We start from the raw sequence: 5,732 nt of genomic DNA, 5'->3' as shown, positions 1-5,732 counted from the left end.
GCAGGATTGGTTTTCCTTAAGCTCAAAAATTCATGCATGTCCAAATACAGATGTAGTTAAGCATGTGATTAAGAGTGAGCAAGTGAAAGCATTTCCTTTAAGAAATTGCTCTTTCAGAGGCAGTTGGTTTATGTAAACTTAATCTGTGATGGCAGAACCCTGAGGAGTAACTGATGAGGTAAAGAAAGATCCAGAACCCTTAGCAATATTCCACCCCCAACTGCCATCTAGAGTAAAGGATGATTGGAAATGGGGGCCCCCATGATGTCTTAGAGGATTGGAAGAGAACTGTGGTCATCCACATATCTGAGCACCATGAACAGACTAGCTACAGGATCAGTGCACCCTGCCGTAAAAAGCCAGCTGCAATGAAACACTTTTGAATGGAGAAGCATCTGGAGGTTGAAGATATCAGAGAAGCTTCCCGCTGGTCTGGAAGTCAGTACTGGGGCATCCTTTCTTGGGCAGAGATGGGGGTGGATTGAGATGTGCTTTCAATGAGGAGGAAGAGAGTATGGAAGGAAGACTAAATCACTTAAGTGGAGAAAGGCTAAAGTTATTGTTTTCCTTTCAGAGGAGATCAGTTATGCCTGAGGAGACAGAACCTACAAATAACCAAAGCACTCCTTGGTAGGGGCCTTACGCCCACCACCATTTTTGCGAGGTAACTTTGCCGTGCATTCACTATCTACCTGAGTGATGGCTGCTGTCTTCTATGTTTGTTTATTTTCTGTCTCACCTTTGCTCATCTGTGATGATCTGGAAAGTGGACAGTAGCATGAGAAATCACCTAATCTTAAGAAAGAGGAAAATGCAACCCAGAAAATTATTGCCTAAAGTGAGATTAGAATTTCTTGACTTTTAAAAGACTGGGCTGGAGCAAACCTAGATATCAAGAAAAATTCTCTTCAGTAAGAGCCGATATGATAAAACCTGAAATTATGTATCATGGGGAATAAGTTGTAGGTAGGTTGGTGGTTGGTAGACATAAGGTATACATTTTATTCTAGTTTTGGATCATATCAAGATCATGAGGCTATTTTCTCAAGGGGGGAAAACATGTCCTACCTAACAAGTCTCTATTAGATGGGGAATGTGATGGAGTAAGGGGAATGGCAAAAGAAAGACATTGATTTGGAGGGGGAGGGGCACTTGCTTGCTGGGCGCAGAGAGGACTGAGTAGTTAACTGTCAGTGGCAAAAATAACTGCCATCCTGGGAGGTGAAAGTGTGGGGAGGGGGACAGAATGGAGCACACATCAGAGCTCCGTGGGCAAAAGCTGCTCTCATGAGGAAGCCACACTGTTTCTGACCCAATCTAAAGAGTGGCCTGGTGAACAAGGCGCTCTGTGCTTTTGGTTCCTACCAGTGATGGCTGGGAATAAAGAAGGTTAGAACAAAAGAAAACATCTCGCTTCCCTGCCAATTCCAGGCTTTCACCAAAGCTGAGGTCTGCATTTGCAAGTCTCTAGCACTGTGCCTGAGAATTTCTAACTATTCAATACCTGTGTGTGTGTGTGAAAACGTAAAATTTTGTTCTCCATTTTTTTCTTCTCAGTTAACCTGGCTATAAGATGATTCCTGTGCTATAGCTGCTGGAGGTAGCCTGATCAAAAAACACCACAATTGTGGAGATGATTGATTCTTCTTTTTATCACCTGTAATACCCCTATCTTTCCTCCATGTAACCATTAAAGGGAGCAGTTGTGTACAAAATGTATTATACACAGGTCCCACACAGAGGAGTTAGAGGGAGGATTTAATACACAAGAAAAGAGGTTCCTGGTGTCCTGAGGGGCAGTTCCCTCCCTGCTGGCTACCTGAGTGGGCTAATCTTCAGCCCCCAAATGAGGCCTATATGGAAAAGGATGACATCGAGCAAAGGGCATAGGTGGAAACTCCTTCCCTACAACACATCATCTGCTACTCTCAGCTCAAAGGTTTAAAGAGAGCAAGAAGATTTACTTCAGATGGTCCGTGTCCCTGTCACCATCCCCATCTCCATTTCTGACAGGAGTGTATAGGGAGGCGAAAAGAAGGTGGCTGTCATTGGGAAACAAGGTAAGGGCTTGAGGATTAAGAGGACAGCTTTGAACTGGGCTCAGCAAGCTCACTGCTTCCAATAGAGGTCCTGCCATGTCTTCAGTGGCCAAGTAAAACTCTCAGCTTGCTGTTCTCTGGTTTCCTAGGATACTGGAGTTTTCTCGTGAATTACTGAGGATAATGCAATTCAACCTAAGGAAGAAACATTTGTAGGAACTTATCAAGGTTATCTTGAAACTGGGTTTTACTATTTCCTGTTCTTTACTAGGACCATGTGTGCAAAAGGGACATGCTGTTAAGCAGAAGATATTAAGAAAAGTGGTGGAAAGAGAAAGATACTAGAATGCTTGACAAAGAGAATCAGAAGGCCTGTAGATTACATGGGGGGCAGGGGATAAGAAAATATGGCTATGATTTCAAGTGGGACTCTGGATAGATAAATTCTTCAGATAAAAATCTGGGTATCATAAAGCATGCTGGGATAAACACAGGGTGAAATGTCACTCAAGAATTAAGTGTAGAGCATCCCCTTGCTTCCCAAACCATCTTTCAACATGGCCACTTCTTATACATACAATGGCTATGGGGCTTGGGGAAAGTCACTCTAGTTGCTGGTTAGGTTAAACTCTGAAAAATATTCCACCAAAAACAAAAAAGTAGCATGAAGATCAAACATAAAGAGTAAAATAAAATAGAAGAACTTGTTACATAGTGTATACAATCTCACTACTTTTGCAGTCATTATACTTTAGAAGCTGAGGATTGTCTGAAATTTAACCTAAGAATTTCTTTTAACTGTGTATCAGCTGAGGATTTTCCCCATTTGTTCTCTGGGTCCTGTCTTGAGAGAACCGCTTCTACTCTCACTGTTCCAGGGGCACCTGGACAGAAGTAAATAATAAGGGAACAGAGTAATTTAACAAGGAATTAGAACAGTGATGTTCAGGTACAGATGCCCAGGAATCACTCTGTCTCTAACAGAACAGCAAAAATGACAGAAACCACTAAGATAACTAATGATCAAACAGGAGAAAGAAGGTTCAGAGGACAAAGAAAAGAGAAAGGAAGGGGTGGGAGTTCTAGGAAAGAGGAGCATAGACCCCTCCAGGGGAGAGGTAGGGTTCTAAGGACAGAGCTGAGCTGCCACAGGCTGAAACAGAGGGTGACTGTCAGGCCTTCACGACCTCCTGACGGAAGGGTACTGGGTCTGGTGTGCTGAGCTAGTCAGGTTAGCCTCTGCTAACACCTTGATAGGAGAAAAGAAAGACAGCAAGCACTGTGTCCAAAAGGCATTCCTATAGATGAGAAAATCAAAGTAAAAGACATGTTTTCTTTCTCCTCAGATAATACATACATAGGAAATTAAATGGTAGTGAATGAATAATGCTAAAGGCTAGAAAAAGTTGTAGAGAAGCAAAGAGAGGCCGAGAGCTGAGCCACCGCAGAGGAGATGCCCACCATTGCTGGATAATTTGTAAGTCCCTCCTAAGTGGGAAATCTAAGCCTATCTAGAAATCTGATTTGAGCCCAGGTGGTGGCTCCTGCCCCTGATTAGAATGCTTATCCCAGCTCAGAGATGTTCCTGGAAAAGTAATGAGGCACTGGCTTCCATATAGATGTTTATATCCAGGAAGAAAATAAAATTAATGGCGTACAGAAACTTATAACGACTCGAGGCAATTATTTCTGAGAATATTTAGTCTCAATATTTCTTAAGATCTCAATTAAATCAGGTATCCTGGAAATTTCAACTGTCATTGAGTGGGGAGTTATCTTGCTTTAAAAGCTGCTACCCATGTGGAACTCAGGTGTATATGGAAATACATGTAATTGATTGCTTAATCTTAACATTTTTGTCCCAGCTCTCACAGTTCAAGTGTTGTGAGAAACAGTTATTGATTGTAGAAGCCAAAGGACTGGACAGTGTCTTCTCTTTCTATGAGTACTTGACTCTGCAGCGATCTTGAACCCCCTTGAAAGAAAAGGACTTCTCAATTTTCTTGTGCCTCTTGCCAAGAATCTCTGAGGATTTCTGAGATTGATCACTTAGATGTTTGCCTGCTTTATGTGTGCTTTCCATGTTTACATCCTTAAAGTAATTGAGGCTTAGAGACCAGAATGTGCCTGGGCCTCAAGAGCGTGGAAAAGGCAGCCTTGAGTTACAGACTGGCAGAGACTGGCAAAGAACCGAAGGCTCCCCTACCTTGTGGTGTCCCACTGCATTTGCCCCCAAAGATGAGATTGCCTTTGCTATCAAAAGAAGCAGAAGGGGCTTAGATTTGATATTTCCAAGTCGTGTCTTTGGTTGTCTGGAACCAGGAAGAAAGATGTGTAGTCCCTTCCTTGGGAACAAGGCCATAACGTCCCTAGATGGGAAGAGGGCGACCAAGATGCCTCGGGGTGGGAAGGTCACGGAGCATCCCCCAGCATAATTAGGCTTAGGACTTGAGGTTGTGAACAGGACGTCTTTGAAACAGGTAACTCTGAGACAGTTGGAAAAAGGGGAAATTTACCTATCTCTAACAATAGAAATTGTCTGTTACTGGCTTCTGCAGGAACCAAAACTCTTACATGTTATGGATACCTGAGTACTGGTCACAGTAAGAAAGGATCAGATTTGTTAGAGTTCTGCTATTAACCAACCTGCTCTAAAACTGGTTTTCTTAGTAGAATGTTTTATCTTTGCAGATTTTGGAAACAGGGCTGAGAATGGAAATCTGATTTTCTGGCAAAAAACCCTAATCTATCATAAGAGGCTATGTTACCTTAGCCCAACAGAGGTCTATATCCTGAAATCATAAAGGTTCAGAAGACCAGAATACAAGCCCAGTGTTCAGGTCAAGAGAACAAGATCCTTGGAATCAGACACACTGGAATAAAAATTGAAATTCTTTCACTTATTATTAGATCTTATATGATTTTCTTGCTTTCCTATACCTCACTGTTCTCATTTGCAAAACAGGGATAATGATAGATACAAATACTTGTAACTGTAAAATGTATCACATATGTACCTAAAATACTTCACTCAGTGTACTGCATACAGTACATTTTCTTTTTTTTTATTAATTTTTTTTTTATTTTTGAGACACAGAGCACAAGTGTGGGAGGGGCAGAGACACAGTGAGACACAGAACCCAAAGCAGGCTCCAAGCTCCAAGCTGTCAGCATAGCCCCCCGCAGGGTTTGAACCCACAAATCGTGAGATCATGACCTGATCCGAAGTCAGACACTTAACTGACTGAGCCACCCAGGCGCCCCCATACAGTACATTTTCTAAACTGTAGCTATTTTATTAGTAGTCCTAAAATGCTCTTCAGAGTATTATTTCCAGAAATGGTTATTATATGTCATAATTCTTTGATAACGTAAGATGAGATTTTAGGTGGCAAACGGGAATGGTGAGAGATATGGGAACAACCTCTCAGGTGAAACCTGACTGAAGAATCTGGTAATGGTGGGACTTGAGGAAATAGATTCAAGTCTGAAGGCTCTTTGTATGATTGCAGAATCCTATTTTGGAGGATACGTACAGGAACAGAGGAACTTACAAGTAGTCAAATTTTAGTATCCTGTAAAGGAATTCAACAGAATTTGTGATGTGGATGAGCATAATCATTAACATTTTAATTTAGATATGCACTTTACAAATTATAAATAAAATCAGCATGCTCGTAGTTTATGCACATA

The 5,732-nt window shown here is 41.7% G+C and overlaps 1 long non-coding RNA gene across 3 annotated transcripts; it reads left to right on the top strand.

Moving 5' to 3' along the window:
* Window positions 1-243: 243 nt before the first annotated feature.
* On the top strand, window positions 244-4,942 carry LOC109252062 (uncharacterized). 3 transcript variants are annotated; one of them, XR_002073837.2, is made up of 4 exons: window positions 244-438; window positions 1,558-2,060; window positions 3,386-3,516; window positions 4,731-4,942. It is a non-coding gene; the product is annotated as an uncharacterized LOC109252062 (long non-coding RNA). The 3 variants fall into 3 exon arrangements; XR_002073838.2 differs by having other exon boundaries at window positions 244-1,449; XR_008424421.1 differs by having other exon boundaries at window positions 244-2,060.
* The last annotated feature ends 790 nt before the right edge of the window (window positions 4,943-5,732 follow it).

This window comes from Panthera pardus, unplaced genomic scaffold (genome assembly GCF_024362965.1).
Source record: "Panthera pardus isolate Hobbes unplaced genomic scaffold, ASM2436296v1 HiC_scaffold_20, whole genome shotgun sequence".
Taxonomy (NCBI): domain Eukaryota; kingdom Metazoa; phylum Chordata; class Mammalia; order Carnivora; family Felidae; genus Panthera; species Panthera pardus.
This window is presented reverse-complemented; position numbering and strand designations above follow the sequence as displayed.